The sequence below is a fragment of the Plectrocnemia conspersa genome, unplaced genomic scaffold (genome assembly GCF_051122295.1).
Source record: "Plectrocnemia conspersa isolate PC_06_02 unplaced genomic scaffold, ASM5112229v1 ptg000002l, whole genome shotgun sequence".
Lineage (NCBI taxonomy): Eukaryota > Metazoa > Arthropoda > Insecta > Trichoptera > Polycentropodidae > Plectrocnemia > Plectrocnemia conspersa.
This window is the reverse complement of record NW_028277166.1, coordinates 23,833,715-23,853,204: the sequence shown is the minus strand read 5'-3', so window position 1 is coordinate 23,853,204 and position 19,490 is coordinate 23,833,715. Positions and strand designations below refer to the sequence as shown.

The window sequence follows — 19,490 nt, the reverse complement described above, 5'->3', positions numbered from 1 at the left end:
TAATTTTTTATATTTGAAAAATATTTATTAGACTAGTTTGATTATTATATAAATAGCGTTAAATACAAATTGGGGCTACTTTTAAGTGCGCAAATTACAAATAGGAATATATAATACTTTTTAATATAAAATAAATGTAAGACTAATATTTATTTTTCTACGAAAATTCTACATACTTGATGTGAATACATATTTGAAAACATATATAAATAGTGTTTTTTAATATATTTATTTTAATTTATTAAAATCATAATTTAATAACTTATAAGTTATAAAATTATAATTTTTAATAGATTAGTTAAATAATTAAGCAAAGCTAATTAAAAACACAATCGCTTCCAAAGACTTATCATAATTGAATTTATTATAAAAATTAAAAAAATAATTACAATTGTGTACAAGAGATGTATATGAATAAAAGTAGCATATTATCATTTTATATAACCAAAGTAAGAGAAAATTACTAAACATATTTAATAAATAAAGTCCATTCGATATCAGAGACATCCTGGGATTGCATTTATTATACAAATATAAAAAATTGAGATTGTGTTGAAGAGAAAAAATTATATAAACATTGTTATTTCCTTATATATCCTATTAATTATCCAGTGTAAATGGTAGCGGGAAATTATTAAACCTAACCGTTTTCCAAGAAAACTTATATACTTTAGCGAATGAGTCAGTGTAAAACTTTCATATATAAAATAAACATATAAAAAAGTTTGTTTAAATACTATAATAGTATTTAAAAAAATGGGCCACTTTGTTGAAAGCTTGACTTATATCCAGAAAAGCAGCTTTTGTAGATTTTTATTAATCTTGTTTGCCACTTGATGTATTTGTTTAATTGTGCCGTGCTCTTGAAAAGAGCTGAATGGTGGCTTGGGATTATCTCTCTTTTCTGCAGTATCCGATTTATTCAACCTAGCAGTAGCTTCTCAAACATTTTTGATGAAATAGGTAATTGGCCTGTAAGATTTAATGTCTTTTGGGTTCTTATCTGGTTTTTGAATAAGAGTAATCTGTGCCATCTTACATTGTGATGGAAAATATTAGAGTTTTATTATTGCGTTTAAATTGTTTTTAATTATTTTTGTACTCTTTTCCGGTAGTTCTTTAAGCCCTTTTTTCTGTGATTAAATTATGCCCTAGGAGCTTTTTTGCTGCTTATGTCATTTTAACTATGGAATTAATTTAAAAAATACGATATATAAGATACTTAGTGTCATATTTATTTATATTAAATCCTTGAATATGTTTTTATATAATATTATAATTTTAAGCCTTATAAAAAAACAGAAATGTATTAAACAAATATGTAAATAGTTATAATTACAAAAAAATAATAAGGCAAATATCAAGCACAAAATTGTCATGCAATTTCACGCATAAGACTTAACCGTAAATATAACTGTCCGGTTAGCAAAAAGCGCGCGCAAAAAAAACGCAAACAAGTTTTTCGCGCCAGTTAATGTCAAAAAGCTTTATCACAAAAGCAAAACTATGACCATTGAGGTCGTTTGTTTTTAATGGATTTCTATTACGTTTACAGAATAATTGCGGACCTCTCTCTGTGAATAATACATTTTTTTTATATATATTTCTTTCGAAAATATAAGTATCATCACGCCACGTTACGCCCGTCGGTTCTAGCGTTGAATTTTCAACGACTCTTGTTCTGTACGATGAACACTGATTGGCCTGTCTGTCTGCCTTTGCTATTATTATTATATTATTAATAACACAAAGGCTTTCAAACTTATTTATTATAAAAAAATAACAATTTCAACATACAATAAAATCGTTTAAACAAACGATCAAAGATCAAGGATGGATCAGTTTGTACGAATACAAATATAGTTATTGATTGCGTTGCATTCGAAGAGTGTAAGGTCAACATTTTTTCGGTTGAATTGTTAAAGCTTTGATGTTAAAATATGAGTCCTTGACATTTAAACGATTCTTTTAACAATGCTGCGTTAATTAATTATATTTTTTGTATTACCTACGTTATGCTAAGCCAAAAGGTATGTGTTATAAAAACTTAAAATATTACTACAGGAAACACATTTTGTATGACATTAATAAATTAGATTAGATTCAATAGATAATTAGAATTAATTAAGAATATTAATTAAAGTAAATTATTTATCCTGCTAATGTCATTTAAAAGTAGTTCATTTAACTGATGATTGATATAAAATAATTTTTCTAAATCGTTTTTGTATGATATAAATAAATTAAAATATATATGTATGTACATACATACAACACGATAATAAATAATGTACATATTTTCAAGCTTGTTTATATCATAAACGCTAATAAGTCATTGGTCATATAATATATAACTATTGATTTAATGATTTTTTAGGATAAATTGGAACAATTTTGTATGTCAAATTATTTTTGATACATTGCCAATTATTGTATTTATATATCCAGTAACAATATTATTATTTATTGCATATTTTATATAATTTATTTATGTGTATTGGATTGGAGTGTCATTAACATTACGATTTGCTATTATAAAGTGGCATAATAATACTAAACTAACTAAGTTGACTTTAAAAGTTAAAAACTTTAATATGAGAGTGATTTTTTCATGTTATGAAATAAAAAATTAAATTAAATTATAGAATATAGATTTTTGAGTTTTTTATATTAAATTAAATGTAAATTATTATTTAATTAATATGCAAAAGACACAAAAATATGGCAAATTCAATACTTTTAAAAAAATCAAAAAATAATGTTACAGTCTATATTATTATATAATTATTAATAAATAGCTGATACGGTTTAACTAAGTATGATCTGTAAAGAAACAATAATAATTGCACAATAAAAATATTTGCCAGAAAATTATTAGTTACCACATTATTGAAGCAATAACATGTGTATTAAATTAACTCTCATTACATAGTACACTAATGCTCATTACATATATTAGATAATCCCGAAATTATTGTCATTTTTTTTAATTTAAGGTTTTCAACCGTTGTTTTTATTTTGGCCGTTGATACCTGAGTATGATATATCTCTGTTTATACATCTGAACTCCATATTCCAGTATTTAAAAAAATTGTTCCAAAATTTTATGATGGCAGAATATTTACCAAGTCAATTATTGATACAAAATTGCATGTTAAATTATTTAAGAAAAAAAATAGCCTTTATATCCATTGTAACTAATATGGTGGTTCATAAGATATCCGCAAATTTCAAAGATGATTTAAGAATTACGGTATCAAGTATAGTTCTGGATATGAGAATCAGAAAAGGATGATATCCTGGCTACAGAAATGGAAACAAATCCTACTCAAACCATCCATCGATGGCTAAGAAACTGAAATTTGATTCAACTGTAAATATATTATAATTTGTCAACCAAATACGATTTATCATAAATTTTGGACTCATTGAGTTTTTTTTTTTTTTTTTGTTTGGTATTAACTTTTACCGTACAAAAACTTTTATCTTATCGAATTCACTGCGGTCCTATTTATTTAATCATAAAAACTAAAGCTTCCTACATATTATTTATGTATAATTTATTTAGGGTAAACCCTCAGTTCTAGATGTTGGGAACACTACATGAAAAATAAACACACAAGAATACAATGACAAAAGAAAGAATGTATAGCTCTATGCTTGTTGATAATATTTACAAAAGTTCACTAATGTAATTTACACAACACCAATGGTTCTTAACATATTTATTGTGCTTTTTTATTACTTTGATATATTAAACACTAAATATATTTATGCATGTAAATATATTTATGTTTGGTTTCTCAAAGCAATATTTCATATAAATATGTGATTTTAAAATACGTTTTTAAACATCTACTATGTTTTTCTTTCACTAGTTAATTTACTATATGAGAATAGTACCTATTTGAAACCTAGCCTAGACCGTGTCGATTTTTTCACTTTAATGTAAATACAATAATATTACTGTTCGTTCATTTATATGTTACAACTTCTATTTTCATTTTGCTGTATTTTTTATAGCTTGTGTTAGAACTAATTGTACTAGTTAAATATATTTTTTGGAAAAGTGAATTATCAGCAAGAAATATAATTTGGTAAAATTGCAGGGTGTTTTATAAGTTTTATATGTTAGCAACACTAAATCAGACAGCTGTCAATTAAAACGCGTGTTCAAAATGTGAAATGCAAGGGGGTCATTTTAACTTTTTTCAAGGTGGCGAAAGTTGGCCAGTCAGTAATCATTTTTTTATATTTCAATTTTTCTAGCCAAATTCAAGGGGACGTCCCTGTTAATAATCCACGTCAAAATCAATAAAATCGTGCCGTCGTCGTCGCAGTGAAAACGTTCGGTTACCTGGCGTTCATATTTAGACTTTTTAAAACAATATTACGACTTACAATTAATGAAAATCAAATGAAATCTAAATCAAATTCTGCCCAATAGGAGAGTGCAAAAAATAAATATCCCTTCTCAGAAGTCAAAAATCCACGCCAAAAGCAATAAAATCGTGCCATCACTGCGCCGAAGAAAATAGAAAATATATTGGAATTGAAGAAAATAGAAAATGGATTATATTTTCAGAAAATATATTAAGCATGACATAGATGCCTTTGAACTGCAATGGTAAAACCATTTTGGGAATGACATACATGCCTTTGGATTTTTAAGAATAGGAATATTCGATAGGTTTGGAGAAAAGGTATATGGGTTCCACACGAATTGAATAAAGAAAACAGTCGGCGCGTATTCGCATATCCCAAGAGCTTCTGGATATTGAAGCTGGTTGCCTTTTCTTGAACATTTGATAACCGGAAATGAGAAACGGGCGTTGAACTACGATAATCGTCGTAAAGGACAGTGTTTATTTTAAAGATAAGTAACAAAAACTACATAGAAGTTCACTATAAAAAAAGTTATTGTGTGTATGCTGGGATTACAAAAGTATTATGCATTGCGAAACTCTAACAACTGGCCAAACAATAACAGTAAACCTTTATTGTGATTAGCATGGAAGTATAAAAAGTCTGCACTTGTCAATAGTAGTTAAATAGGTAGTTATACGATGCGACAATACACGTCCCAATGTGGCGAAATTAATCCTCGATAACACCAAGGAACTTTGCTGAAAGGTTTAATTTTATCCACCCCATTCCCTATACCTTGATCCTTCTGAATATAATTTATTTCGTTCAATGCAACAATTCCTTAATAAAAAAAATCAAACCGCAACTATGTAAAAGGGGAAATATAGGAATATTTTGCAGCAAATCCTCTCAACATTTAATGTAATAGAAAGTAATATCTTTAGAATTATTAGAATTATTTATATCTGAAATTAACAGTTAAAAGTGATTTTTGCATCATTAAAAAAACTTTATTTTTTATATGCGTGTTACGTATTATTAAATGCATTGAATAAATATTTAATCATATAATACATTATTGCTTGGTAATATTACAATATCTACTCGTATGTGAAGAATGATACACTGTTATAACTGTCATGGTAAATTTACAATTATACTAATAATAATAATTATAAATGAAGATATATTTTTATACTTATGTGTAATTAACTTTCAATATTCATGAGTAAGAGTGATAATTATTGTGTGAAGAAAAAAATATTCAATTATGATGATTATATAGTCACATATACCATTTGAGCAAAATAGAAAAAGAGCTTTATTAAAGTAATAATTATTTTTAGATAGATAAAACTTTGCACGTGTGAAATTTAATATATAATAATAATAGTATATAATTTTGAAGATTCAATTATAACTTTGGACGTGTCTCTATGGTCTTAAAAGACTAGTCCTATAAATGTTCATTTGTGCCAAGTAACCATTAGAAGTTAATCTTAGACGTCTAATTGTTAAATTAAATTAAATTTATGTAACATATTTTTATTTTGCTTTCTTACTATAGAAATTTATTTTGAAACAAAGTATAAAGAAACGTATTATTTTAGAGCAGTTTATGCATTTTAAATCATTTGGAGTAGCATACGACTGAACTACCTATTATACTACAGTAAATCATCTTTGATATATAGAGATCACATTTCACGTCAGATGCCTGCTCTTTTTAACCAGTCAACGATTTCCCACATGAATCAGATGTTTCAAACAATCTTAATCGTTTTTTAATGAAGTCGCATTAAACTCGATCAGATCTGATTTATTATTATATATTGTAAGGCGCTTGCGCATAATAGAAACCGCACCGCGTTTCACACTTTAAACTATATTTTTTTGGGTCACACAGTACACCGAATCACAAGACACGCACTAATGTCACTATAATAAGCAGAAGGAAGAGACGTTCGCTTTGTGAAAATGTACCGAGTGGACTGATAAAAGTTTCGCTTTTAAGTTGCGTCACGATACCTGCGTCTGTTTTCGTGTAATTGCGCGTACAATACGAATCGCGGCCATCTTACCACTCCATGGAGGGGCAGGGTTTACGGTTGAGAACCCCTGGACACTGGGTGCTCGAGCAAAGCTAACGGGCCGAAACGGAAAACTTTCAGTCGGCGAAAAACGACCGATCTATACCGATTGCGAAAATAAAAGTAACGAATTTGCATTACTTAGCGCTAATGGTATATTTTATTCTAATTTTTAACTAAGATTTAGAAACGTGTAAAGCATTAAGAGTAGATTGCACTGATGTTGAGAATCATGTATATATATAATTGTTGCGTATTATATAACAAAGTTAATTAATAAAACGATACACTGACTCTTGCGCAATAATCTCACAATCTGTTCTGGGCAATTAACTAAAATATGGAAATCCCATGATAAACCATGTAGTTTAATTAGACATAGATGTACCATAGTTGAATTTTGTAAAAAAAAATAGGACGTTAATGTTCAATTATATTTTTGATAATTGAACCTTTATTAAATTTTTAATAGTAATAATTATTTTTTCACATAAGGCTTACATATGATTGTGTGTAACTGATTTACATAAGATTTGTCAACTTTCTCGATTTAATTAATTAGTAAAATATAATAAAAGTGCAACTGATTAAAACAAGAAATTGTATTAAAAACCAGCTCAAAATTACTTTAAAAGAGTTGTGCCAAATATTTGTATGTAGTGTATAAAAAAACATTTAACTTTATAAATCATTGTATTTTGAATATAACTAAAAATATATTATATTTTAAATAAATTTATGTTTTTTTTTTACTAATGAACTCTTTTTACGTTTATTGAAAATTTAAATAAATAATAAACAGTAATATTTGCTTGTTAACTCAAAAATAACTTGAAAATTCATTAATAAACTCTAAAAGCTCATGTGATAAAAAAGAATTTAAAGCTGGTATATTACCATTATTATATATTATTGTTTTATTGCATCTCTTAAGCCATTTATACTGCAAATTAATGAATAATTTAACTAGTGTGTCGTGGATTTTACAATTGCGTTAATAATTGTACAAATTTAAGACGTTAATCACTCATAAATTCAACTGAAAAAGTACTCTTTGTTTGGAAAGGATGCGCGATAGACCATACATTATATTCTGTGCATCAATCACAAAATTTTAATAAAAATAATACTCTACTTTACAAAATAAAAAAATCAATAACATACATAGCTAGCATTGATGATAATAATATTTATGATTAAAAAGCAATAAAAAATTTAAAATTATGATATTAGAAAAGTTTTTATTGAAACTCCAGAAAAAATTAAGCCTACATGATTTTTGAAAAGTGAAAAAATATTTTGGTAATAAGGTATTTAGGACAAAACGCTGGTTAATTTAATGAAACGTTAGCTTATTAAATAATTTTTATATTAAAATATTTATTAGAAAATTTTTAAAATGCCTTTGTATTAACATGTTACCAAAAAAGTTGAATAATATTTATTTTTATTTTTAAAGAGCATACAAATATATACAAACATTGATACCATTACAAAAATCAGATTTTAGTATTTTTTTCAAGATGCTAAAAAAAATATTAGCAGAATAACTGTTGTTACGATTTTTATTTAGGAAGTGATTTATTAAAAACTTATGCAAACCTATACGAATAGTATATTCAAATTTTAGAAAAGTAAAAACTACGCCGAAAGAAAAAAAATCATTGAATAATAAATTATTTAAGAAAAAGAGATTCTAAACTTCTGGTATTCTAATAAGTGCTAAACATCTGGATTTATAAAACTACTGGACATCTTTAAATGTTTTTTGTGAAGTTAATTTTGGTAGAACAAATTATACGAATGCTTCTGTGCATTTCATTGTTGTATATATGTTATAGTAAATGTGCATTTTTCAGTAAAGTTAAATTTTCACTTGTATAAATATAGTTGGATAAAATTGTTTTAGTGAAATTATATCTGAATATAGATATATTTTTGACTAGCGAAAATATAATTCAATATTGATAAGTACTAGTGAAATTATATGATACTCTGAAAAATATATGAAACCCAATTTGACAGTTGCGAAATGTTAAGTAATGTTCTTAAATATATTGTTGTAATTAAACATAGACAATAAAATAGTAAATTTGTTAAAATTAACAAATATATTTAATTACCATAAACAATATCATTATAATTAAAAAAAATACTACCAACTAACCTGTAATAAGGTAATATAATAAGATAGGGATAACACTAGAATTTAACCTAATAAAACATAGGATGTCTCCAGTGGAAAACTTTCTACATGTTATTTTTTCCTTCCATAGTGCCTAGTTGCAAGGGAAAAGGAGAAAAAAGGTTATATGTATAATATATGTATATGATTTAATAAAAAATAAAAAAAATATCTTTGAACATACAATAAAAAATAATCATTCAGCTGTAGTTATATAATTAGTTTTTTTAAATATGTTTTTTTATTAAAGATTAGTTATTGTATTAATTATAAAAATAAAGATTTTTTTATAAAGCTTTTTCTTTGATGTTTTTATAAGGAATAATAAATAAAGCTAATATTTGTAATATATAATATTTCAATCCTTACTTACATTTCTTTACAATTAAGGTGATTTTTTTCTTCAAGCTCAGTTATAGCTATCCTAAATTTCAACTAACATTCTAATCATACGATCCTACAAAGGTTAAAACACTTTAAAAATAACTTAATTTGATTTCTATTCCACGATCGACCAATTACCCGTAGATATACGTAGTACTATGCAGAAAAGGGTTGTTTTTTATGACTAGAATCGATAATGCAAACGTAATCAAGCAGAATATTTTCTTTCAAGACATTACCAAGACTTTTATGACCGCCTTTCAATCATTATAATTGGCGAAGATGTCAACCGTCCTTAGCAGCGACCTGACGGAGCATCGGAAGACCAGTCGGATGAGTGTCGTTAGACTTTGAATTAAAACCACGACTGGTTTTTCCATATCGCATTCCGAAACGCTTATCGCAATCTTCTTATGTCAACTGCTCTAAAAATAAACTAGATTTTTTATCGATCAATTAACAAATCATCGCACTTAACCAGACAAACTGGGCAATTAGGCGCTGACCGGTCATCGCCGTTGTGATCACGATCTAAGTTCCATCACGACCAAAGGACGTGTGGAATTTTAACACTTTTGCTTAATCGTGACCCATATACGATAATCACGAAGTGGATTATATTATTTCGACAACGTGTATTTAACTTTTACTTTTTATAAATTTTTTTGAGGTGAAAAAAATGGGATAAACGCGCGTGATCTGTAAAATGTGGCCGATTAGTCGGCAATTATGCAGTTTTACCGAAGTTTTACGATAAAAAGTAGACCTTGCATTATGTTTTGCTGTAGATAATTGCTAATTGTATAACGAGGCATTTAAAATAGTATTTTTTATGCAATAATTGCCATTGTTACTTTAAATATTAGGTAAAGGTCGAACTATTTTATTTTATTTTAATTGGTGCACGCATGATCTAATCCTTATTGTATTAATTCTTTTAAATTTACTAATCATGTTATAAAAATAATTAGGTCATGTATAAAATCAATATTTTAAGTTAACTTGGAATGAATATTTTTAACTATGAAAAAAACAGGAATTTTATGCCTGACTGATCCATTAAAAATACTTTAAATTTAGTTGCGGGTTTATAATAATAAATTACTAATTTTGAGAACATTGTGAGTAATATCAATAGCCAATTTATTAACAAAGCAAATGATTTAAAAAAAGCATTAACTTCACTTAGTGGCTAGCAAACTTTTCTGACTTTCAAAGCACATGCTAAATCTTTTTTTTTTCAAGGCGCACTATGTCAAATTAAAACAAGTGTACTTTACGAAATGGTGAATATTTTGTACAATATATTAAAGGGTTAAATAAAATTGTTACTATTAAGTTATTATTTAAAAAAAAAAATTTACTAAATGGGTTTGCACTACATTGAATTAAAAATGGAAATTTTAAACTAAATAAAATTTAGTTTTAATGGTGTTAGCACGGTTTTTTTAGCCCCAGTTTAATGAAATGTTATTGCAAAAGAGCAAATAAAAATTAGAAAATTTATAATATATTTGAACAAATAATATATAAAAAAATTTAAGCTCCCTAAAATTTTGATTTCTGGCCCGTCAAACATACAATATTTACAATCCGGCCCTTTACATTTTTTTTGCAAACCCTTGGTATAAATGATACACTGGTTAAATATAAAAAATCATTATGAAGAAAAGCTGCTGAGTAAATATGAACAATTTCTATGTATTTTGGAAGGCTTGGAACGCCCTGTTTATTTTTATTTATGATATAATTCAATCGTTATATAACTCAAATCACCAATAAACCTGATCTTATTAGATTTAATCCAACACGCTTTACCTGTCGCTCACATTCATAACGGAACAATCAAGATTAATATACACATTAATAACAAATAATAGATCTTATCATATTAAAAGTTTGACAGTTTCCGATCTACACCAGCGCTCCTGGCGATGAATGCGGAAACTATGGAAGAAAACGCTTCCCATTGTTACGAGGCGTTCGCGATTACGCGTGCACGTCGAAAGTATGTTCCGGTCTTAGCTTTTTGATGTTTATTTATTTGTTTATCTGTCGAACACGCTATAGGTTCGTTTGGCGAGAGTATATAGGGTGCGCGCATAATAAACTTTTCGGCACATCACGAGCGCCCATTATCTCGGACTTAACCGGCTAATAATTGCAGCTAGGTCTTTCTCTTATGGTTTTAGGAATTCGTGATCGGGTGTGGCGTTTATTCGAGCAGGAGACGTAGACATTTTTCTATAATTTTTAATATTTATTTTACAAAATTAATTTGCAAAATATTATACAGAATTGTATTAAATGTATTGGGGAATTCTATTAACAAGGATCTCATTAATATTTGTATATGTCTGAGAATGAATCTAGCCTGATTAAAATTTATTGGAAAAAATAATAAAAACAATCGAAATAACAACCAGTGACACCACGGAAACATTCAAACTCCATAAATTAATATACAACCACGTGACTTAATGAGTTTATTACAACCTTTTTGGAACACTTCTGTATATACATACAATCAAAAATATATTTTGATTCATGTATCAGATTTTTTAAATTTGTAAACTAATGCTATTACTCATTGAAGTGTCAGTTATACGATTAAATTTCACACTTGTCATTTTCACTCATATGTTCGCTTATAACCAGGGGTATTAAAATATATTAAAATGGTTGATTAGCATAGCCAGCTAGAAAGCCAGTAATATTTTCTATTACAACCTGATATGCGTTAGCCTAATGTGTTATAACGAGGGTAAGCACAATCAACAACTACCAAGTATTGAGACATTAGACTGAATTTTAAGACAATAAATCATTGATATATATATATTATTAATTATAAACTATTATATCAGCTTACATTCGATATATATGTCATATGAAACCAATTATTCTAAAAGCTTTTGAAAAAAGTCAGTTTAAAAAGTTTTGTTTAGATTAAAACCACTTTTACAATGAACAAGAAAAAGTATCTCTTTATTTGCAAATAAAAAGATACTTTTAAATAATGTTCTTAGTCAAGTGTGACTCGCGAAAGTTCAATTTAAACTTATAAAAACACTTTCCAATAGTACCTTACCTATTTTTTAATTATATATAAGTATAAAATGACTATAAATTAAATAGCAATTTTTTTTTCTTTCTGCATCAAAAAAATTTATTCCTTGAGCAAGTATGTATATACATATATATAATATAAAGTATTGGAATATATTCTGAGAAGACATTTTTAATTTTAATGTAAGAACCAGTTATTAATAAAAATAAGCTGGACGAATGGAATGGACTAAATGTAATATTAAAATAACGTTTGACAATGAAGTCTAAAATTAAAAATATAAAATTGTTGTTCCCAAGATAAAATAAATTACATAAAAGTAAAATTAGCAAAGACGACTGATACGTAGGCCAATGAATTGATTTAAATCTATATCACAGAATGCCCAAAGATTAATTATTATTGATAATACAGATAGTTTTGAAGTAAATATCTGATGAACTAATTATGTTCAATAAGAGCCCGTAAAGAAGATAAAGAATCTTTTAAATGTCCAGAAAAAACAAAACAATAAGATTTATTGTGTTCTATTTGAGAAACTAATCAAACATTTGAAATAGCAAAAAATATCTAAAAAAATTATTGTGACCTAACTTAACCGAGCAACTACCTCATATAATTAATTGAGTTTAATTTTTTTTCCTAGCAATATTAAATATGGTAAAGTTATATTGTTAAAACAGATATTCATTGCCATCTCAACAATTTATTTACTTAAAAATGTCACTTAAGATATTGATTTTATACTTTTATATAATAAGCTCCTTTGAAGATTATAAACATTATAGTGATTTGTCAGTTTTGAGATGAAATATAAATATATTAATTGAAAATATTTATAATATCTTTTAATTCGCAAAAAAATATATTTCTCGCAAACTCACAAGTAATATCTTAATACATAATCATGAATTATATTTTTCAACTATTTTAAAGTAAACTGAATAACAGAGAATTCAATCAAATGTTGTCGATTCATGCCGCTCGTTAGAACTCTCATAATCATAAAGCACACGTGAATTTCATAAACGCCTCGGTAGAAATTGTTTATAATTCTCGAACGGCGATCAGAGTAAATTTGAGACTTCACATAACCTCGGGCGACATAATTATTAATAAATATTTATTAACCGAGCACTCAAACCGCAATTTAGAGCCTAAATACCGCTAATTTTTTTACCTCTATTAAATTATGTGGGAAAGCATACACATAGATAATTATATAAAAATAATATGAGTAATTTCTCTTCAAGGTTCGCGCACACGATTTCGTCCTTTGTGACATCGTTAGAGTTAACAACCTGACTCATGCGAGACCGACACATAGGTGTGTGTGTGTGCACAATGCATTAAATTTATACAACCATGTGAATAACGACCCTACCCGCAGTACTTAGCCGTCTTTGTGGAGTATTCAGCAGTTTGAAGAAGTCGAGTTCAACCAACCGCACTTCCTGCAAGTCATTCTGTTCGAACACACGAAAAAGTACTCTACCTTCATTGAAGATGTAAGACTTGCTTCGCTATACGATAATGCAAGATTCGACCTTTAGATAGGCTTTCAAGATGGACTCGGTAAAGAAACTTAGTTCGTTAATTGTATGCATTAGCCCAAAACAATTATTGTGTGAAATTTGGTTCGGTTAAGACAATGGTACGAGAAAACGATTTGTTTCGTTACACGATTTTTTAGCGTTGTTTATATGAAAATCATGATATATTCGGTGTGTAAAAAGTACACGATTTCAATTTTTAAGGTATATCGTGCGAATTGGGTCAATCGAGCGAATTGATTCTGTTTTGTATTGACGTCTTTCAAAATTTGATTTGAAACGTTATAACTAATTTTGACAATGATTAATTAATTAATTATTTAATTTATTGTACATTGTTTTATAAAAATTATGCGAAAAATATTTGCATAATAAATTAAAATCAATTGCTATTGCGTCTAATTACATATTTTAAAAAAACACTATTTTTTTTATACAAAATTATATATTACTACACTCATTACAATAGTGTCATACAAAACCATATTTTTTTAGTTAATAGTTTATATTTTAATAAAATACTGTTGTATCGCAAACTCAAATAGTATTTGAGAAATTAGATTTAATAGTTTCTGTAATAAAATAGAGGTGATATTAACTTATATGTTTTATATATAGCTTTAAAAAACATATTTTTATACAAGGGAAATAGTATTATTAAATAGGCATACTACAACTATAACTATAAAATCCAACAAAAACACATTGATCTACTTTTAAACACATACCATTAAATTATTTTTTTGTAAGCTAAGATTACTAAAAAATGTCTTTACTTTTAATAAAAAACTCTTTCATACTACTACAATATTTTATTATTTAAATAGCATTTTATAACATTAAATCTTTTAAAGCAACATAAGCTTAGCATTGAGATATTTGCATTTTTAATATAAACTTTTATGTTAAAAATGACTGAAAAGATAAAATTAATGTTATTTTATGAATCATATTGTAAACGCACTTTTTAATTTATTGGAAGAAAATTATATTAAATTTTTAAATTACAGTTGAAGCATTTCGTAATGTATTCTATTCAATGGTAGAAAAAAGCAATTAGACAATTTTTTAAACTAAAAAGACTAAATTTTATTGGTATTATCTAACAATATTTTTATGTAGGAGTGATATGCCATAACTTTACAGATTATTAAAAAACGATTTAATTTTGATGAAGAGATTTTTATATCTACATTTAATGTTTATTCAATAAAAATATTAAAAATACAGTTAAATGATATTTTTTTGTACATACATACATTAATTAAATACACTATGTATTTATATTAAATTTATATTGGATAATTAAAACTCTTACTGTGTAAATTTCCGGCTTATACTTAACAAAAATTTTAAATACCTCAATGAGATAATTTTACGCGATAAAAAATAAACGATACTTATAAAAAGCTATTAATCTAATTACATAAAGGTGATTATAAATTATTTTAGCAATATTTACTTTCACTCATTGTCGTTATCAAGTCACGATTTGTTAATTATATTTTTTAATGTTCATAAGATTTAGCGAATGTGATCATACATACATGTGATCTACAATACATACGAGTGAGATGACAATTAATTCGAAAGTGACCGAATAGGGTCACACTATGTCACGACGTGCATTATCATCACACGAGGATGACAACACGACATAGAAAAAATCCATTTATCAAAATCACGCGACTAGACACGACATTAGATGACTAAGAAATAAAAAAAATGTTTGACGAAACGAGTTTGTTGGAGGAAGGGAAAAAAACAGCATTGGATTTAATTTATGCTAAATTTAACCGATCGGATTTTATATAGCGATATGTCAGACTTTTTCTGCTGTCGCTATAAAGTAAAATATAACAGGAAGCGTGATCTATCAATGTATTGATGGAATTTCAGATAATTTAGTGCATACAAGATACCACACATGATGTCTTCGATTGATTACAAATTAACTGTTACTTAAGGAATGTTTATTAGTAATTAAAAATATAAATTAATACAAATATGCTGCTATTATATTATATAGAGTAGTTAAAATATTTCAATACATAATCGGGTTTGTGTGCTACCTTAGCGTTGATCTCTAATCTGCTATTTTATAGAAACGCATGGAAAAAAATGTTTATTATTTCAATGTCACTCTATTGAATTTTGTATTGAATCGTTTACTTTAAAACGGGTTTGTGATCTAATCTGCTACTTTATAAATTCGTATAGAAAAAAAATAATGTTTAATATTTCAATAACACTTGCTTCGATTTTTATTTTAAATCGTTCAATTATTAGCGGGTTTGTGTTCTAACCAAGCGTTGATCTCTAATCTGTTTTTTTATGGAATCGTATAGAAAAATTGATGTTTTTAATTTCAATGGCACTTCTCATTGATTTCTATGTTAAATACATAATATTTAAATATTAAACAATGTTTATAAAAATAGTTTTACTTAAACAAAACTTTTATTATACAATATCTATTCAGCACACTTTAAGAAAATTAACTCAAAGCCCACAAAGCTTTATGGTTAACGACAACTGTCGCCATGATCTGTCAAAGCGCATGGCTAAACAAGTGTACAATCGCGCGGGCACGTTCTTACTCGAACATAATGGCTTTTATTCTTATTATCCTATACAATGGGAAATAATATTACGGTATACAAATCGAGGAGAAAATTATTTAACTTTAAAAGCTACCGACGAAACTGTTAATAATCGGACACACGCATTTAGTCTTTTTTTATAATAGAAATTTGAGCAATGATGGGTTTGGGAATTTCGGCGAGAAAATTGCACGAAGATTCTATTGAAACGTCTATTGAAAAAATGTATGACACAATATTTAAAAATAAGAATAGAAATAAAATAGTTAAACACACATTCTTTTTAGAAATATTTTTGCTATTTTTGCATGAAAATGGGCAATAGAGAACACACCTTAGACATTAACCACTATAACATACGTACATATATTAAATATTAAGGATATTTTTTATTTATTTAAAAAGTTATAATTGTAGCTTTTAAACGATTTTTAATTCAATGAATCAACAAACAGTACATAAGAATCAGTATTATATCATACTAACAAATAGTTCATAGCTTTTATAAATTTTCTAGATCAAAATTCATAGATTGTAGTTAGAAATATATTTAAAGCATTGATAGCTGTTTTATTTCAAGGTTATGATTATCTATTCTTTAAAATATAATAGTTGTAAGGACTATTTTATTGAATGTTACAAAAATATATAAAATATTCAATAGTATAGATATATAAGTACATACCCCAATGCTGTTCTTGCACTTTGGTATTCGTCTCAATTTGTTCCTCCAGTTTCAACAAAACACTTTTTTATATCTTTAATGCAATAACAATACAGCGCAAATTAAAGAAATTTTACAAAACTGGTTTTATAACTGAAACTTTCGAACTTTTACTTTCGCAGGGTAGATCTTTCGATTCGGTGAGTCAATAACTATGCTATTTTAGCATCGCATTATTATTATACGACATTTAAACTATTTTATAATTATTGCGCATATTTAATACACTGATTTTTATAACTGTCACTGTTTTGTATCACTTGTTTTAAGGCACAATCCCATCAAATCGCGCAAATTTGAAGGTCCAATACCAATCTTTGTTAAGATGGTTAATTTTTTTATTAGGTTTTGTAATAATATAAAGTTTCAGGTGCTCTTTGAGGTTATATTCGCGTAACGGTCGCTCGTGTGAGGTTCGAAACAGGTATGATATGCAGCCGGCCGAAGACCAATCCGCCGTCTGTTCCGTCTTGGAGGCTAATAGCACCTGCAAGACAGGTAAAGAAGCCGACTCGGGTTGGGTTATAAAGTTCAACCTCGAGATCGATAGCGAATCGCGTGTAGCGATCGGTCGAAATTTGTGCTTGGGAACTAAGCGACTAGCGCGTGGGCTCTGTTTTTACCCTTCGGCGCGCGGATTAACTAATTTCGCGATTAAAATAATATAAATAAAAAAATGTGCTATGTTTAATATCTATATATATATTAAAGTATTTGTCTGTGTAAGCATTAAGTTATAAAATAAATCATACATATGTATCTAAAATAATTTAAATCCATGTGTAGCTATTTGTTGCGTCTAATCCTCACTTGACGATTTTGAAAAAAAAAACAAATAGGAACAGGAAAAGTCACAGGGGTCATATTTTGTGAATACGATGGCTTTGACATCACGACGCTGCCATATTTGGCCAAAATACACTAATAAGTAGTGAGCTGTGAGCTGGTGCGTTATCGTGGTGCAAGTTGTTTGCCCTCACTTATGATCTTTTCATTTAGAGTTTCACGACTTCACTACACTTATTTAATTTGTAATGCAAAATAAAAAGTGATATTTAAACAAAATTCGTTATCATACGCGTCCAATATGATTGACAATTGACACGAGCATAAAAGACAAGCAAGTTTAATCAAAAACGAAAAGAGTGAAAAATTAAAAAAAAACGTTATAGTTTTAGCACATTTTATGAATAAAATAGATACGAAACAATTTTTAATATTATTATTATTTATCAAAATTAACTTCTCTAATAATACACCATGTGCAACATGTGCAACCAAAATAGTGTCCCATCTTTTATATGAATGATTCGAGACGTTCCTGTCAAATCACAGATGCGGATGTTGCTGGGTCAATTGCATCGCTTTATGATCCAATCAACGAAATATGTTTAAGCATTCAAGTGAAACTACAAGGTAAAGCTTTCGAATATTGTTAATACAAGAAGTGTATGATAATTGCGTTTTTTACGCAAGATCGACGCATTGTCTATCGCGCATCTTTTACGTACAAAAGCGATGTTTTTTGGTGCTTATGCGTGGTTAATGGAACAGATGCGCTAGTACAATGAAATCTTCGAATTATTACGCAATTTTTTAGCCTTAATTCATTTTCAATGGTTGTTTGAATGACCTCAAAGTTAACGATGCAGCTGGTTGGATCTTCCACAATGGGATAAAAAATTCCTTGTTAAAAACATGTTAATGTAAAGCGATTCTATTTAAAAGTTTTAGTCTTAAAAGTGAGCATTGCTTTATAAATTGAATGAATTTTAATTTATAGATTAACATTTTAAGATTTAATATAAATTTTATTTTAAAAGAATTTACTTGACACTATTTGTATATTTTATTTAAAATAAATAAATATTTACATAAGACATTTTCAACTGCGTTTTAATAATTGAAACTTTGAAAACTAATTGTTTTAGAAGATATTTTTTGTTTTTGATATATAAAATAATGACTTAGTATGTGATCAAATTTTACTTTTTAAAGTAAAAGTAAAGCGATTCATGTAAAGCGATTCATATAAAAAATATTACTTATTTCATAAATATGAAAAGGTCGCTCTTATTCGCTTGCTTTAAAAAATCTATTCATTCTATTTTATGTATTAAAAAATTTAAGGTGCTTCTTAATAAAATAATTAGATAAAAAATATTTGATTTAAGATCAATATAAATATTAATTTAAACCATAATTTATATTATGTTTTTTTGAGAAAAAGTTTCTGTTAAAAATTTGCTAATAATAAATTATTCAACAGAATTATTTGTGATTTATTGTTATTCCTACAAATTTAAATGCTGTAGTTTATGTAAATGAATTTATTAAATAGCAATTCGATAGTCGTAAAAGCAATGCCTTAAAAATCATATGATTTACATTTGGTTTAAATTAATCTAAAAAACTATTACGATAATAACAAAAAAACAAAGAAAATTTAACATATCTGCATAAAAATAATGGCATTAACATAACGTTCTTTGGAAATGCTTTATATTTTCTAT

General features: G+C 27.0%; 1 protein-coding gene across 4 annotated transcripts in view; it reads right to left on the bottom strand.

Annotated features, from left to right (window-relative positions):
* LOC148238104 (uncharacterized) overlaps positions 1–19,490 on the bottom strand; it is a 110,834-nt gene that overhangs the window by 44,543 nt on the left and 46,801 nt on the right. Inside the window, exon 1 of one of the 4 annotated variants that reach the window (XM_088181198.1) lies at positions 16,939–17,449. The exons of the other annotated variants lie outside the window; for them this stretch is intronic. The gene's annotated coding sequence lies outside the window, so the exon portion shown is untranslated. Of the gene's footprint in view, positions 1–16,938; positions 17,450–19,490 lie in introns of those variants that run through there. 4 annotated transcript variants of the gene reach the window in all.